The sequence below is a fragment of the Glycine max genome, chromosome 17 (genome assembly GCF_000004515.6).
Source record: "Glycine max cultivar Williams 82 chromosome 17, Glycine_max_v4.0, whole genome shotgun sequence".
In the NCBI taxonomy this organism is placed as follows: Eukaryota; Viridiplantae; Streptophyta; class Magnoliopsida; order Fabales; family Fabaceae; genus Glycine; species Glycine max.
In genome coordinates this window covers 35,293,208-35,312,294 of record NC_038253.2, presented here as the reverse complement: position 1 = coordinate 35,312,294, position 19,087 = coordinate 35,293,208, and the positions used below count along the sequence as shown (strand labels likewise).

Below are 19,087 nucleotides of genomic sequence, written 5' to 3'. Positions count from 1 at the left end.
ATTATCTATCAAAATATGAGACGTCTTTTTTTCCCAGCATAAATTTAATCACTACTAGAAAAAAGACATTTTACAACACCAATTTTACAACGGTTATAAAGGACCGATGTAGTAATTGAAGCAGTGGCAATTTTGTAAATAATTATAACTTTATTACGTACCTTCTAAAACGGTTTTGTTCACCCGTCTTAGAATGTAGGTTGTGGCATTTTTGTAATTATCGATAAAGTAGACAATGACGGGTTGGTCTAAAGGATCGTCGTTGATGGTTTGCCCTAAATTTCCAAATATATTAGCCGTACTTGGCTATCCCGCGCACCTCAGCTGCTGCCTCGGAACCTCGCGCATAGTCATCGAACCTGTCTCTCCGAACCCCTCCACCTCCGAATCCCAAACTGAAACCCCCAAATCCCCCAAAATCGGGGGCCGCAACACCACCAAGGTTGCTCCGTCGTGAGCCCTTACGGTGGTCCCTCGTATAGTGGCGCGCTCACTCTTCTGCAATGGTGAGGTCGAGATCGTGCTCCGGCACCTCGCAACACGGACCCAGTCCTCTCCCCTCTCATCAACGTTCACCAACCCCCAACCTTCGACAATTTCCACACTCCCTTCCTCGCCCTAACCCGTAACATCTTGTACCAGCAACTCGCGTACAAAGTTGGCACCTCCATCTACACTTCATCATGCTCTACGGGGGTGAAAACGGTGTCATTCCCGAAACCGTTCTCTAACACCCCAGCAGCTTCGCCAGATTGGGGTTTCTAGGCGGAAGACGAGTTACCTTCATGATTTGGCGAGGAAGTATCAGAACGGGATACTCTCCGATTCCGCCATTGTGAACATGGATGATAAGTCACTCTCTACATTTCCTTTAGCACTCCCCACTCCTCAGTTCCTTATAATTTTTATTAAATTATCACACAATCAATTATTATTTTCACCTGTATTGTAATTTTTATTGATAGTGATAAATTGTTTTCTGTTTTATATCTTGCAATCTAGCATTGTACTGCTTCATAAAAGTCATAACTTGAGTACTACCTAAATTGTTTTCTGTTAGATTTTATGAGACCAGATTTGTCCTTATTTTCATGTCTTTAAGATTCTTGCAGTTTCACTTGTAAGAGGAACTAGAGGCATAATGAAATATTTTCATTCTGTAAGGGGTATATGGAGATGTTTGTACAACCCAAATTCATCACTTTTTATAACTGGTGGCTTTGACTCTGCTATTAAAGTACATCAACCTCACGCTATTCTGCCTAGGGGTTTGGAAGCAGCACAAGGGTCCCCTAGTAGGACATAGATGTTTTCCATTTCCATCCCTAATGTGTTGGATCATATTGGATTTATGTATAGGTAGGATTATTAAATGTAATGAACTCACTTGGGATGACTACTAACATTACAAAATTGGATCTGATGTTTATATGCCTTTGTCCATACTCTGTTGTGTTTACCAATTTCCATGTTGACTGGCCTTTTTGCCTCATGCACTTTGCTACCCCAAGACATTGTATCTAAGAAGGAGACAATTTCTCGGGCTCCCGTATTCATAAATTGCATTTGTGTTATATGCATTTCTTCATGCATTCATCCATTCCACCCATGATAGGTGTCGAAGTTTTAATTCGCACCGATTTTTGTTCACTTTAGTAAAACATGGGATCAAGTCAAATGCCTTCACTTAAAAGGAGATTCTATCAAGTCAAGGTCAAGAGCCTAGGGACCACCAGTCTAAAGGAGTTAGGGTAGTTAATGGGTCAGCTCCAGCGACAAGCTTTTCGCAAAGCTTACGGTAAAATCTGGGACTTAGCTATGGTAGAAGTCTCCACAGAGGTCATTGCCTCCCTTGCCCAGTATTATGATCAGCCGTTGAGGTGCTTCACCTTTGGGGACTTCCAGCTATCACCTATGGTAGAAGAATTTGAAGAGATCCTAGGATGCCCTCTAGGGGGAAGGAAACCATACCTCTTCTCAGGGTTCTATCCCTCATTAGCTAGAATTTCCAAGATAGTCCAAATCTCGGCGCAGGAATTAGACCACAGGAAGCAAGTCGAAAATTGGGTGGTTGGAATACTGAGAAAATATTTGGAGGCAAAAGCAAGAATCTCGGCAGGTAAAGGCGAGTGGGCCCCATTCATAGATATTCTCGCATTGTTGATCTTCGGAGGAGTCCTCTTTCCGAATGTGGATGGGTTGGTGGACCTAGCAGCGATCGACGCTTTTCTTGCCTATCATAACCACAAGGAAAGCTCGGTTGTCGCTATGCTAGCCGACCTATATGACACCTTCGACCGAAGATGTGAAAAGAGCAATACAAGGATTGCTTGTTGTACTCTAGCTCTTTATGTATGGTTAGTTTCGCACCTTTTTCGCCAAGAGGTGAGGCATGCTTGCCCGCTAGAAAGCCACTGTTCATGCACAGAGAAAGGAGGGGCAAATTGGGACCGACTCTTATCAAGCAAAGAAGGAGCATCTATCAACTGGTTCCCTCAATGGAAGGAAGGAAGAACCGGAATTCTTATTTCATGCGGAGGATTTCCAAATGTTCCCTTGATGGGGACGAGGGGTTGCATCAGCTACAATCCCGTTCTTGCTATAAGACAAATTGGCTACCCTATGAGAGGGGCGCCACTAGAGGATGAACTCACGCCTATCGTTTCACGAGGTTTCAATAAGACAAACGTGGAGACACTTCAGAAGGTCCACAAGGCATGGGAGGTGTTGCGAAAGAAGGACAAAGAACTCAGGGGCAGTAATAATGGGCCCATCGGTGGCTACCGTAAGTGGTTGAAAGCCCACGTGCAAGGTTTGATTTGGCTTCCGAGTTTGAGAACTACTAAAAGAGAGGAAGTTGAGGCACCGGAGGGAGACGAAGAGGTGCAGGCCCTTAGGGTGGAACTCGAGCAAGCCTAAATAGTTAAAGAAATGTTCAAATCAGCAGCTCTAAAAATCCGAAAGGAGAATAAGGGATGTAAATGTGGCTACCACCAAAGCCTTGGAATGAGAAACCAACAGAGCTCGTAGGGAAGAACACGGCCGGAACAAGTTCCGAGGGGCTCTGTGGGGCAACAACAATGAGCTTAAACTCCGAAGAGAGGAAAGGGACCAATCACGAGTAGACAGTTTCATCTTGAAAGATGAGTTGAAGGCTTGCTCGAGGTCTAAGAGAAGTTTGACACAGCGGTTATGCGAGACAGAGACCAACATGTTAGCTATCATCACCAAGTACCAAGAAGAACTAAACCTAGCCACGGCCCACGAACATAGAGTGGCAGACGAGTATGCCCAAGTGTACGCGAAAAAGGAGGCTAGAGGAAGGGTGATCGATTCGCTACATCAAGAGGCAACAATGTGGATGGTCCGGTTTGCTCTTACCTTGAATGGGAGTCAAGAGCTTCCCCGATTGCTAGCCAAGGCCAAAGCAATGGCGGACACCTACTCCGCCCCCGAGGAGATCCACAGACTTCTCAGCTATTGTCAGCATATGATAGACTTAATGACCCATATAATCAGAAACTGCTAGGAAGTTTGTGTTGTCACTCAGATCTTGACTAGTTATAAACTTTCTGAATAAAATGAGTTTATCCCATGTTTTTACTCCGAAGATCATTGCGAATCAAGTCATTCCCGCATTTTATCTCTAGCATGCATTCATATCATGCATCGCATAAGCATCTCTTCATGGCATCATAATGAACATATCATTCCTGCATTTGTCCGTTATCATATTCCAGCATCACATTTTGCATGAGTCATTGCATCATCATGCATATGCGTTTAACATACTTTTGTTCTACAAACTGCATACCTTTTGTTTTCATGTTCGCTCATGCATGATCCTTGCATTTTCCTCCACAAAATGAAAAAAAAGGAGGAAGTGTGAAAATTCACACTACATTCTTAGTTGCATGTGTTAGGTACCATGAGCCAACCATGTTGGGATCATAAACCCATTTCTAAAAAACAAAAAAAAAACAAAACAAAATGAGTGAACATGGTACCTAATGCGTGGTTAACTAGGAAATGATGTTTCTTCGGGCATCTCAATTTCATAATTACATTTTCCATGCATGGCTTAAAGTATGCTCGAGTCATTCATCCCTATGAAAGGTCGTTGAAGTATTGGCAATTAGAATTTCCATTCCTTGGATTATAGGGTTGAACTAAGCTCATGCTTTTTCGAAAAAGTTCATCAAGTCAAGTTGAAGTATGGAAGTAACCATCTTGCAAAATTGGGGCAAAGGATGAATCGAGTAACATCGCTACTTCGTCTACTGCCAAACACATTTAGGACTGTTGATGTCCTTGTTACTTCCAGTTTCACCTTGACAAAGATGTCATGGACCATGTTGAAAATCTAAATTGATTCAACCCCATGTCCTGCATAAAAATTCGCAATACTTCAACTGTACATCATTCGCGTACATCCATCATTTTCATTGGTTGCATTGCTCATTGCATTCTTTCCTTGAAAAAAATTAACTTAATCATTATTATCAAAAAGAAAAAAAAGCACACGCTTTACGGCGCCCTTACCGAACCTGTGCTAGAGCTAGAGTAATGGGTGAAGTAGAGGAGGTGCAAGAGCAAATGAAGGCCGACATGGAGGCCATGAAAGAGCAAATGGCCACAATGATGGAGGCCATGATGAGCATAAAGAAGATAATAGAAGCCAATGCGGTTGCAGTTGCCGCTACCAGCGCTATTGCTAAGGTGAACCCGATGCCCCCATCTGGCCTTAACCAAATGAATCACCCAACCTCAGATATGGTAGGCAAAGATTTGGGAAGTAAGGGCGGCCCCCTTGATGTGCAAATTCAAAACGAGCACGCTTTCCCGCCATATGGCTTACCTCCCAACTATACGCCACCCAATGTGGCGTACACTCCCAATGAGAATGTCAATAACTCCACTCCTATACCCATTGAGAGCCAACAAACTGGTCATGCACATGTCTCTCAAACCGTGGAGGAGACACATGAAATTCCCTACCACAATCTAGCGGACTTCAAGCCTTGCCTCAGATATGCCACTGAAAGGCAAGCAGTTGGTGATATACCCCTGCAAAACACTTTGGAGGGCCCTCAGTTTCGCCCACGACCACAACCCTTGCATTTTGCAGTGGGAAGAGCCCCTTCTGCTATGGCTGAAGAGGGAAAGTTGGATCATATAGAGGAAAGGCTCAAGGACATTGAAGGAGGTGAAGATTATGCCTTTGCTAACCTAGAAGAGTTGTTCCTAGTACCCGAACATGGTTATTCCCAAGTTCAAGGTGCCGGACTTTGACAAGTACAAGGGGACTACTTGCCCCAAGAACCATTTAAAGATGTATTTTCAGAAGATGGGGGCATACGCAAAAGATGAGGAATTGCTGATACATTCATTCTAAGAAAGTCTTACTGGGGTAGCTGTTACCTGGTACACTAACTTGGAACCTTCCCGAGTCCATTCTTGGAAGGACCTAATGGTTGCCTTCGTTAGGCAGTATCAGTACAATTGTGATATGGTTCCAGATAGGATGCAACTACAGAACATGTGCAAAAAGGGGCATGAATCTTTCAAAGAATGCACCTAAAGGTGGGGGGATCTAGCAACCCAAGTGGCACCCCCAATGATGGAAAGGGAGATGGTAATCATGATGGTAGACACATTACTAGTATTCTACTATGAAAATGGTGGGTTACACACCTTCCAGCTTTGCGGATATGGTCTTCGCCGGCAAAAGGATCGAAGTGGATCTGAAAAGAGGCAAATTTGGTCATCTTGCTTTGATAAAAACTGGGGCAAATGAAGAGGATGAGAACGAGGGAGAAACCCATGCTGTGGCTGCCATTCCTATACAACCAAGTTTCCCACCAACCCAACAATGTCATTACTTAGCCAATAACAACCCTTCTCCTTACCTACCACCCAGTTATCCACAAAGGCCATCCCTAAATCAACCACAAAACCCACCTTCCACACAACCAAGGCTAAACACCACCTTTAGCACGAACCAAAACACCAACCAAGAAAGGAATTTTGCAGCAAAAAAGCCTATAGAATTCACCCTAATTCCGGTGTCCTATGATGATTTGCTCCCATATCCACTTGATAATTCAATGGTAGCCTTAACCGCAACCAAGGTTCCTCAACCTCCATTTCTCTGAGGATACGACTCGAAAGCAACGTGTGCGTATCATGGAGGAGCCCCGGGGCGTTCCATTGAGCATTGTAGGGCCCTGAAGCGTAAGGTGCAAAGTCTAATTGATGCGGGCTGGCTGAAATTTGAGGAGAATCGTTTGTCAATCCTAACATTGACAAACGACACCACACATGGGGCAATTTTGAAAGCTGTTGTTAGATGTCTCTAATGACTCATCACGATTTTCAAGTTTATGCCATTATTATAAACCACAGTTACAATGCTAAAATGGATGAACTTGACATCCTTGTCTCTCTCATCCTCTCACAAACACATCTTTGCTTATTCAACTTCCACCGGAATATGAGTGTAAGCCATTGGTTTGTTTGCTCAAAGCGACCTGCGCTCCTGAGTGTTGACTTCCAAAACCGTTCAATCAGAGATTACTCGTCCTGCATGTTGGTGGGGTGCCGTAAACAACAAGTAAAGCAGAAAAGTTCAAAAAGAAAAAAAAACATTTGATTGACTGTGTTTTCAAGTAAAAATATAGACATTCATGTGACCTTATTTTATCATTCCAGAAAGTTTGTCTTTTTAGAGAGAAGTGAGTTATCAAGAATAGGATGTGGGACAAATGGCCTCAGTTATCTTAAGAAGGGGGGTTGAATTAAGATACAAAGACTATTCCCCAATTAAACTTTCACTCTCTCTTTTTGGATTATCAATGCACCCTTAACATGAATTACTCAAAAGGCAATTCAAAATAAACTTCTTTAAAGCAAAAGATAAATAACAACAAATAAAAGAAGTTTAAGGGAAGAGAGGAATGCAAACTTGATTTATATTGGTTCGGCCACTTCCCGTGCCTACGTCCAGTCCTCAAGCAACCCACTTGAGATTTTCCACTCTCTTTGTAAAACTCCTTCTACAAAGTCTGAACCACACAGGGACAACTCTTCCCTTGTGTTCAAGAATCCTCTACAACAAGAGACCCACAGTCTCTTAATCCCTTTTCAGAAGTAAGAAGAAGAGAAGAAGAAATCTCTCTTAAAAGAGATAGATTGTACAATGAAGATCAATCAAAATTCATTATTGAATATACAAGTGGTTGACCAAGGAATCTTTTTGAGAGGATAAGACATTTTAGTTCAGAAAAAACTCTCTTAATCTTTTGAGAGGATAAAACCTTTTGGGCAATGAAAACCCTCTTTATATTCGTGTTTCCGAGTCACATATAAATAGACCCTTGATGGCCATTCATGAATCATTTGAATAGATGTGACTCTTGGAAATTATTTTCTGAAAATCTCCTCTAGCAATCGATTACAAGACTTGTGTAATCGATTACAGGTTTTAAAATTTGAATTAAAACGCTCAATGAACTGCTGGTAATCAATTACCATCCATGTGTAATCAATTACACATTATAAATTTTGAATTCAAATTTCTAGTGACCATGATAAACATTTTCAGCTGCTGGTAATCGATTACCAGAGAGTAAATCTCAATTTGAAATGATTTAGATAGAATTCTTTGGCCAAACATTTTGCTTTTTCAATTTGGAAACTTCTTCCTAAGATTCTAGAGATCAACTTGATCATATATCTTGATTTTCTTGGATTCTTGGATTCTTGTCTTGAATAAAACTTAGAAGCACTTGATCCTTTGGCATCATCAAAACATCAAAACATCTTGCTTCTACATAGGAGTCATCTGACTTAATCCATCAAAAAATCCTTCAACTATTTCTCGTCCTTGGAAAATTCTTTTTGCAAAAATCAACTGCTTCTTTCATTCTCCCTTGCTACAAGGTTGTGAAAACAAAACAACGATGGATACCTTACAGCCCTACACTGGGGCAATGAAAAGCACCATGCATAAACCTTAAGCGAACCTAAGGGCAGATTAGAAGTTCTCACCCAATGGGTTCCCAACTACAAGGTCATGATGAAAGATAAAAATGGATACCTCAAAGCCCTACATTAGGGCAATGAAAGGCACCATGCATAAACCTCAAACGAACCTAGGGGCAGATTAGAAGTTCTCACCCAATAGGTTCTCAGCTACAAGGTCACGACGAAAGATAACAATTGGTACCTCAAAGCCTTACACTGGGGCAATGAGGGGCATCGAGTGAACATAGGGGCAGATCAAAAGTTCTCACCCGTCAATGTTTTTAAACAAAAAAAATGGGGACAAACCCTGGAATTTCAATGGATTGATTAAACGTCAAACGGCTCCATTGTCGTCACTCGAAAATGGTCAAGTGACTAAATCAAACAGAACAAACACTCTGAGGGAGTTCCCGGAGAGATTTGCAAAGATAGGATAAGGTTGCATGAATTATCGCCTCTTTCAAAAGGACAATCAATCTGTGTTTTCCAAAAAAAAATCAAATCAAAATCAAAATCACAAAATAGGGAAAGAATGTCATGAACATTGTACAACTTTCCATTGCCTTGCATTGTTTCATATGAGATCCGCATTTACCAAATTTCATGACAAAGGTTGCATGCATCTGCATCCCTAAAAAATCATGTTAATTGCATAGATTTCCTACATCTAATGTCCAATCTTTTGAATTTGGGATGATCGGCCCTCTCAATGAGTCAATCGCTTGCTTTCTCATAAGGGTGGACCCTTGGGTACTAGTACCCTTACCTTTAGAGGGCTACAATTCCTCGCCTTCAGAGGGCTGCACGTCCTCGCCATCAGAGGGCCGCACACCCTCACCATCAAAGCACTGTGTCATACCCTAATTTCGTCCGGGGACCTTTGCTTGATGACATGCGACCATTCTTTGGTCCTCGTGAGGTGCTTGGCACCCATCATTAGGCGATTTGTGAAATTCCAGGACATGCCGAAAAACCAAAAAAATGTTGATGCACAATCCGTAAGTTTCCGTGACACACCGGAAATCAAATGGAAGCATCGTTGCATAATTAAGTGAGGTTCCGTAACATTCCGTAAGTCAAAAAGGGGATGATTATGTAATCCGCAAGGTTCCGTAACATTACGGAAAGAAAACAAGTATCGTTACGAAATTCGTAAGTTTCCGTAACTTTACGAAAAAAGGATCACCAAAAAAACAGCAGAGGGGGGTGTACTTAGTAAAAATGGGGGTGCAAATAGCACCCAGGCCCACTTGGGCCCTCCAGAAGATTCCTCCAGAAGGCGGTTGCTTCTGGAGGAAGCAACCTTGCTCGCCTGGGCGAGCTGAGCTCGCCTGGGCGAGCTGGGCGGCAACCACCTCCCCTATTTTGCTATAAATATGGGAGGAAATGAAGAAGGAAAGGATCCCGGCCCCTTAGGCACTTCTCTCTCTTTCGAATTTGCTTGGAAAAATTGTTTCCGTGAAAAAAATCTAAGCCGAGGCGCTTCCGAAACGTTTCCGTAACGTTTTCCGTGAGGAATCTCGCAAAAGTTTCAACCGTTCTTCGACGTTCTTCATTCGTTCTTCATCGTTCTTCGATCTTCAACGGGTAAGTACCTCGAACCAAGCTTTTCGATTCATTCTATGCACCCGTAGTGGTCCACATTGTGTTTCGTGCATTTTTATTCTCATTTTGTTTACTTTTTATACCCCCTGTTGACGTGCTTAAGCCATTTTACTTAAGTCATTTCTCGCTTAACTTAAAAATAAAATAAATTTCCACCGAACGTTTGAATTGTATTATCCATTAACTTTGGTTAAAATCAATTCCGACCGTTCGGTCATGCCGTAACCGCGTTGGAAATCAAAAAGAGGTAAAAAATAATATAATAATCAAAAAGACATCTTTTAGTAAAATAAAGCGGAAAATCAATCGGACGTTTTCTCTTTGGGATTTCTCATTCTTAACCGAATTGATTAATAACTAAAGTGAAACTAAGGCTAAAATCAAACTCGCCTAGTCAAGCTCGTCCACAAAAATAGGCTTTTGAAGTTTGTCATTTCAATTTCTCACTAAGTAAAATGGATCATTTTTAAGGTCCAACGCCTTAAAATGATCACCACTTAAGTAAAAAGAATCACTTGATAAGAAAGAACTACGTAGGTCTGATTTTCTCATCCCAAATTGAGGAATACGTAGGAGCAAAGGGAAACACCCTTGTCGACCACAAAAAAGAAAAAAATATAAAAAGGGTATAAAGGATATAAAGAACATAAAAAGGGAACATAAAAATCAAAGTCATGTTTGCACATTCGATTAAAGGCTGCCGTCCCTTGGGACGGACGTGTGGGGTGCTAATACCTTCCCCGTGCGTAAATACAACTCCCGAACCTTTCACTTAAAAGTTCGTAGATCGCGTCTTTTCTGGTTTTTCCGACGTTTTCCTCAAATAAACGTTGGTGGCGACTCCGCGCGTATTCCTTTCGTGGAACACGCATCCCGCGAGTCACGCGTCGCCCTCCCGCCGAAGGGTAGGTTGCGACAGTTGGCGACTCCACTGGGGACTGTTTTTTAGAGAGTTAGGCCATTTAAATCTTGTGCAATGTTTTATCATGACTTACCCCTTTGTTGGTTTCCTTTCATTATGTTCTTGTGTATATAAATTCTTGTTGCTTTTAGTGCGTTTTAAATGTATGCATGAAGTAAATATTTATTCATTTGATGCACACCAACACCAACACTATTTGCACACACTGTGAGTGAAAAAGGGCCCTATACCCGGGTTCATGGGAGCATAAGGAGTGGAGGTGAATCTGTGATCATGCTAGGTCTCCGACTTGCTTGATTACAATGAACCCTCATCTAGAGCTTTTCTCTTTGAAAACCTATTGTTGCTAGTAGTCCCTACTGCTACAATATAAAGGGGATGATACCTCTAGAAACCATCAAGAGAGATATAACTACCTTGGGGATTATTGCTAAAAGCCTAGTTAGTTCTCTCCCTTATAGGTCCTTTAAATAGGGGCACGAAGCAAACACGCTGCGTGCCATTTTTCACACTGCCATGCATGAGTATCATATACCCTATTGCTTATGTTCGGAAAAATATTGTCATACTGTGTACATTCCCGCATTGTGTCTTTTGCATAGGCATTGCATACGGGTTCTGTCTTGATCCCTGCTGTAAACAAACCAACGGAGGGTCCGTGTCGCCTTCTTAAAAACGTGCGTTGGGGCATTTTGCTACCCCTAGACGTCGTATCTAAGAAGGGGACAAATTCCCCGGACCCCCGCATTCCTAGATTGCATCTGTGTCATATGCATTCCATCATGCATTCATCCATTCCACCCATGAGATATCGGAGTTTTGATTTGCACCAGCTTTTATCTCACTTTAGTAAGCATGGGAACAAATCAAACCGGTAAGAGGTTCTACCAAGTCAAGGTCAAAAGCCCAGATACCACCAGCATCAAGGAATTAGGGCGGTTGATGGAACCTCTCCAAATGCAAGCTTTCCGCAAGACTTACGGAAAGATCTTAGAGTCGACCTTAGCAGAGGTATCCATAGAAGTCATTGCATCACTCACCCAATACTACGACCAGCCTTTGAGATGCTTCACATTCGGAGACTTTCAATTAGTACCAACCATTGAAGAATTTGAGGAAATTCTAGGATGTCCTCTCGGGGGAAGAAAACCATATCTTTCATCCGGGTGTCTCCCCTCTTCGAGCAGAATCGCAATAGTGGTCAAGGATTCAGCAAGAGGTTGGGACCGCATAAAACAGACTCGGAACGGCATAGCGGGCCTACCACGGAAGTACCTAGAAGACAAGGCGAGGGGTATGGCCAATCAAGGAGACTGGGTCCCGTTTATGGATGTGTTAGCTTTGCTAATTTTTGGGGTCGTCCTCTTTCCAAACGTGGATGGTTTGGTAGACCTAGCAGCAATCGACGCTTTCCTTGCCTACCACCATAGCAAGGAAAGTCCGGTGGTAGCTGTCTTGGCAGATCTATTTGACACATTTGACCGAAGGTGCGAAAAGAGTAGCGCACGGATCATCTGTTGCTTACCCGCCCTCTGTGTTTGGTTGGTTTCACACTTGTTCCAACAAGACACAAGACATCCATGTCCGCTCCTGAGCCATCGCTCGTGTACTGAAAAGAGGAGAATAGATTGGGACCCGCTCTTGGCTGGGAGGGGAGGTAGAACAATCAGTTGGTTCCCCCGATGGAAGGAAGGAAAAGAAGGAGTCCTTTTCTCATGTGGAAGATACCCAAACATTCCGTTGGTAGGAACGAGGGGTTGTATTAACTACAATCCCGCGCTCGCTATAAGACAACTAGGGTACCCCATGAGGGGAGCACCGACGGAAGAAAGCATGTCTCCTTTCCTTGTGAGGGATTTCGGCGCACAAAATTCCAAGACTATACAAAGAATCCATAAGGCATGGGAAACCCCGTTAAGGAAAGATCAAGAGCTTAGAGGCATTCGTAATGGCATCATTGGTGGGTACCACGAATGGCTGAAAGTTCATATACGAGGTTTAGATTGGCTCGCCAAGTTAAAAGTCGTCAGCGAAGAGAATTTTGAAGCACCGGAAGAAGACAAAGAAGTCCAAGCTCTCAAAAGCGAGTTAGGAAAGGCAAAACTTGCCAAGGAGAAGTTCAAGTTGGCCGCTACACACGTTCGGAAGGAGTGTGCCGGGCTACGGGAAGAAAATGCAGTTACCGCAAGAGCCCTTGAACAAGAGACCAAGAGGGCTCGCAAGGAAGAGTATGGCCGGAACAAATTTCGCGGAGCTCTATGGGGTAGCAACAGTGAACTCAAGTTGCGAAGGGAAGAAAGGGACCAGTCGCGAGCACATGGCATGGTTTTGAAAGAGGAGTTAGTTGCCTGTTCAAGGTCCAAAAGAAGCTTGTCTCAGCGTTTATGCGAGACGGAGACCAATATACTAGCTATCATCGCCAAGTACCAAGAAGAGTTAGGTCTAGCCGCGGCCCACGAGCATAGGATTGCGGACGAATATGCCCAAGTGTACGCGAAAAAAAAAAAAGAGAGGCTAGAGGAAGGGTGATCGACTCTTTACACCAAGAGGCAACCATGTGGATGGATCGGTTTGCTCTTACCTTGAACGGGAGTCAAGAACTTCCCCGATTGTTAGACAAGGCCAAGGCGATGGCGGACACCTACTCCGCCCCCGAAGAGATTCATGGGCTTCTCGGCTATTGTCAGCATATGATAGACTTAATGGCCCACATAATTAGAAATCGTTAGGAAACTTGTATGGTCTCTCAGACCTTGACTGGATACGACTTCTTTTTTGAAATAAAATGAGTTGGTCCCATGTTTCTACTCCAAAAAGCTTGTGCAAATCAAATCACCCCTACATTTTATCTCTAGCATGCATTGTATGTTGGTCTCGTCCTTTGTCACGGGAAGCCGGAAGGTCCATATCACCTTTTTAATTGTACACATGGGGCACTGCGCCCCCAAATGCGCAAGTAAGAAGAGATAATTTTCCGGGCTCTCGTGTCCGTAAAATGCATTCATATCATGCACCACATAAGCATCTCTTCATAACATCATAATGGACATATCCTACATTTGTCCGTTATCATATTCCAGCCTCACATTTTGCATGAGTCATGGCATCATCATGCATATGCGTTCAACAAACTTTTTGATCTGCAAAATTGCATACCATTTGTTTTCATGTTTGCTCATCCTTGCGTTTTCCTCTACAAAACAAAAACAAAAAGGGGGAAGCGTGAAACTTCACACTACATTCTTAGTTTCATGTGTTAGGCACCACGAGCCAACCATGTTGGGATCATAAACCCGTTTCACTTAAAAACAAAATAATTGAACATGGTACCTAATGCATGGTTAACTAGGAAATGGTGTTTCTTCGGGCATCTCAATTTCATAATTACATTTTCCATGCATAAGCTTAAAGTATGCCCGAGTCATTCATCCCTATGAGATGTTGTTGAAGTATTGGCAATCAGAATTTCCATTCCTTGGATTACGGGGTTGAACCAAGCTCATGCTTTTTCGAAAGAAGTCAATCAAATCAAGTTGAAGAATGGAAGTAACCGTCTTGCAAAATTGGGGCAAAAGATGAATTGAGTCACATCACTGCTTCGTCTACTGCCAAACATATTTAGGATTGTTGATGTCCTTGTTACTTCCAGTTTCACCTTGACAAAGATGTCATAGACCATGTGGAAAATCTAAATTGATTCAACCCCATATCCTGCACAATACTTCAACTGTACATCATTCGCATACATCCATGCTTTTCATTGGTTGCATTGCTCATTGCATTCTTTCCTTGAAAAAGAAAATAAAAATAAATAAATAAATAAAATAAAATAAAAATGATCTTAATCATTGTTATCAAAAAAAAAAAAAAAAAAAAAAAAATGCTTTACGGCGTCCTCACCGAACTTGTGCTAGAGCTAGAGTAATGGGTGAAGTAGAGGAGATACAAGAGAAGATGAAGGCCGACATGGAGGCCATTAAAGAGAAAATGGCCACAATGATGGAGGCCATGATGAGTGTGAAGAAGATAATGGAAGCCAATGCGGTTGCAATTGCCGCTACCCGCGTTGTTGCTAAGGTGAACCTGATGTCCCCATCCGGCATCAACCAAATGAATCATCCAACCTCAGATATGGTAGGCAAAGATTTGGGAAGTACGGGCAGCCCCCATAATGTACAAATTCAAAACGAGCACGCCTTCCCGCCATATGGCTTGCCTCCCAACTATACACCACCCAATGTGGCATACACTCTCAATGAAAATCTCAATAACTCCACTCCGATACTCATTGAGAACCAATAACCTCATCAGACACATGTCTCTTAAACCGTGGAAGGGACCCATGAAATTCCCCATCACAATCTAGCCGACTTCGAGCCTTGGCTCGGATATACCACTGAAGGGCAAGCAGTTGGTGGTATACCCCTACAAAACCCTTTGGAGGGCCCTCAGTATCACCCACAACTGCACCTCTTGCATTTCACAGCGGATAAAAACCCTCATGACTATGGCAGGAATGGGAAAGTTGGATCATCTAGAGGAAAGGCTCAGGGCCATTGAAGGAGGTGAAGATTATGCCTTTGCTAACCTAGAAGAGTTGTTCCTAATACCCAAACATGGTCATTCCCAAGTTCAAGGTGCCGGACTTTGGCAAGTACAAGGGGACTACTCGCTCCAAGAACCATCTAAAGATGTACTGTCGGAAGATGGGGGCATACGCAAAAGATGAGAAACTGCTGATACATTTTTCCTGAGAAAGTCTTACTAGGACAACTGTCGCCTGGTATACTAACTTAGGAACCTTCTTGAGTCCATTCTTGGAAGGACCTAATGGTTGCCTTCATTAAGCAGTGTCAGTACAATTCTGATATGGCTCCGGATAGGATGCAACTACAAAAAGTGTGCAAAAAGGGGGCACGAATCTTTCAAAGAATACGCCCAAAGATGGAGAGACTTGGCAACTCAAGTAGCACCCCCAAAAACAGAGAAAGAGATTATCACAATGATAGTAGACACGTGACCGGTGTTCTACTATGAAAAAATGGTGGGTTACACACCTTCAAGTTTTACAGATTTGGTCTTCGCCAGCAAAAAGATCGAAGTGGATCCGAAAAGAGGCAAATTTGATCATCCTACTAGGACGACTGAGAAAACTGGGGCAAATAAAGAGGGTGAGGATGAGGGAGAAACCCATGCTGTGACCGCCATTCCCGTACGGCCAAGTTTCCCACCAACCCAAAAATATCTTTACTCAGCCAATAACAAACCTTCTCCTTACCCACCACCCAGGTATCCACAAAAGCCATCCCTAAATCTACCACAAAGTCTTTCTACCGCACTTCCAATGACGAACACCACCTTTAGCACAAACCAAAAACACCAACCAAGAAGTGAATTTTGCAGCGAGAAAGCCTGTAGAATTCACCCCAATTCCAGTGTCCTATGCTGACTTGCTCCCATATCTACTTGATAATTCAATGGTAGCCATAACCCTAGCCAAGGTTCATCAACCTCCATTTCTCCAAGAATACGACTCAAACGCAACGTGTGCTTATCACGGAGAAGCCCCGAGGCATTCCATTGAGCATGGTAGGGCTCTGAAGTGTAGGGTGCGAGGTCTAATTGATGCTGGCTGAAATTTGAGGAGAATCGTGTGTAAATCCTGACATTGACAAGAGATGCCACACATGGGGCAATTTTGAAAGCTGTTGTTAGATGTCTCTAATGACTCACCAGGATTTTCAACTTTCACCGGAATGTGGGTGTAAGCCATTGGTCTGTTTGCTCAAGCAACCTGCGATCCTGAGTGTTGACTTCCAAGACCGTTCAATCAGAGATTACTCATCTTGCACGTTGGTGGGGTGCCGTAAAACAACGACAAAGTTCAAAACAAATAAGTTTCAAAATAAAAAATAAAAAGGCATTTGATTGACTGTGTTTTCAAGTAAAAATATAGACGTTCATGTGACCTCATTTTGTCTTTTTAGAGAGAAGTGAGTTATCAAGAATAGGATGTTGGACAAATGGCCTCAGTTATCTTAAGAAAAATGGGGGTTGAATTAAGATGCAAAGACTACTCCCCAATTGAACTATCAATCTCTCTTTTCGGATTAACAATGCACACAGGGATAACCCTTCCCTTGTGTTCAGGAATCCTCTACAACAAGAGACCCACGGTCTCTTAATCCCTTTTCAGAAATAAGAAGAAGAGAAGAAGAGGTCTCTCTTAAAAGAGGTAGATTGTAAAATGAAGATCAATCAAAAATTCCTTATTGAATAAGCAAGTGGTTGACCAAGGAATCTTTTTGAGAGGATAAGACATTTCAGTTCAGAAAAACTCTCGATCTTTCGAGAGGATAAAACTGTTTGGGCAATGAAAACTCTCTTTAAAACATTTGAATGGCCGTTCATAAAACATTTGAATAGATATGTCTCTTGGAAATTATTTTCTGAAAATCCCCTCTAGTAATCAATTACAAGACTTATGTAATCGATTACAGGTTTTAAAAATTTGAATTAAAACATTTTCAAACTGCTGGTAATCGATTACCAGAGAGCAAATCTCAATTTGAAAGGATAGAATTCCTTGGTCAAACCTTTTGCTTCTTCAATTTGGAAACTTCTTCCTAAGATTCTAGAGATCAACTTGATCATATATCTTGATTTTCTTGGATTCTTGTCTTGAATAAAACTTAGAAGCACTTGATCCTTTGGCATCATCGAAACATCAAAACATCTTGCTTCTACATAGGAGTCATTTGACTTAATCCATCAACTGAAAAAAATCCTTCAACTATTTCTCGTCCTTGGAAAATTCTTTTTGCAAAAAATCAATTGCTTCTTTCATTCTTCCTTACTACGAGATTGTGAAAACAAGACAACAATTGGTACCTCTAAGCCCTACACTGGGGCAACGAAAGGCACCATGCAAAAACCTCAAGCGAACCTAGGGGCAGATTAGAAGTATTCACCCAATAGGTTCCCTCCTACAAGGTCATGACGAAAGGCAACGATTGATACCTCAAAGCCTTACACTGGGGCAATGAGGGGCGCCGTGCATGAGCCTCAAGTGAACATAGGGGCCGATCAAAAGTTCTCACCCATCGATGTTTTCAACAAACAAAAAGGGAGACAAGCCCTGGAATTTCAATAGATTGATTAATTATCAAACGACTCCATTCCCGTCACTCCAAAATGGTCAAGTGACTAAATCAAACAGAACACACACTCTGAGGGAGTTCCCGGAGAGATTTGCAAAAAAAGATAGGATGAGGTTGCATGAATTATCACCTCTTTCAAAAGGACAGTCAATCTATGTTTTCCAAAAAAATCAAATCAAAATCAAAATCACAAAATAGGGAAAGAATGCCATGAACATTGTACAACTTTCCATTACATTGCATTGTTTCATATAAAGTCCGCATTTACCCAAATTTCACAACAAAGGTTGCATGCATTTGCATCCCTCAAAATCATGTTAACTACATAGATTCCCTACATCTAAATGTCCAAATCTTTTGAATTTGGGATAACCGGCTCTCTCGATGAGTCGATCTCTTGCTTTCTCATAAGGATGGACCCTCGGGTACTAGTACCCTGGTCTTCAGAGGACTACACGTCCTCGCCAACAGAGGGCTGCACGCCCTCACCTTAAGAGGACTGTGTGTCCTCACTTTCAGAGGACTGCATGTCCTCACCTTCAGAGGGTTACACGCCCTCGCCATCAGAGGACTGCATGTCCTCACCTTCAGAGGGTTACACGCCCTCGCCAACGTAGGGCTACACGCCCTCACCTTGGGTACTAGTTACCCTCACCGTTGAGAGGACTACACGTCCTCGCCTTCAGAGGACTCCATGTCCTCACCATTAGGGGGCTGCACGCCCTCACCGTTGAGAGGACTACACGTCCTCGCCTTCAGAGGACTCCATGTCCTCACCATCAGGGGGCTGCACGCCCTCACCGTTGAGAGGACTACACGTCCTCGCCTTGAGAGGACTACACGTCCTCACCATCAGAGGGCTGCACGCCCTCACCTCCAGAGGACTACATGTCCTCGCCTTGAGAGGGCTACACGCCCTCACCTTGGGTACTAGTTACCCTCACCGTTGAGAAGACTACACGTCCTCGCCTTGAGAGGACTACACGTCCTCGCCATCAGAGGGCTGCACGCCCTTACCTCCAGAGGACTACATGTCCTCGCCTTGAGAGGGCTACACGCCCTCACCTTGGGTACTAGTTACCCTCACCGTTGAGAGGACTACACGTCCTTGCCTTCAGAGGACTCCATATCCTCACCATCAGAGGGCTGCACGCCCTTACCTCCAGAGGACTACATGTCCTCGCCTTGAGAGGGCTACACGCCCTCACCTTGGGTACTAGTTACCCTCACCATCAGAGGACTACACGTCCTCGCCTTGAGAGGACTACACGTCCTCACCACCAGAGGGCTGCACGCCCTCACCTCCAGAGGACTATAAGTCCTCGCCTTCAGAGGGCTACACGCCCTCACCTTGGGTACTAGTTACCCTCACCAT

At 43.1% G+C, this 19,087-nt stretch overlaps 1 pseudogene; it reads left to right on the top strand.

The window, feature by feature from the left end:
• The first annotated feature begins 235 nt into the window (after nt 1-235).
• The window catches only part of LOC100801795 (uncharacterized), a 58,605-nt pseudogene continuing 39,753 nt past the window's right edge, over nt 236-19,087 (top strand).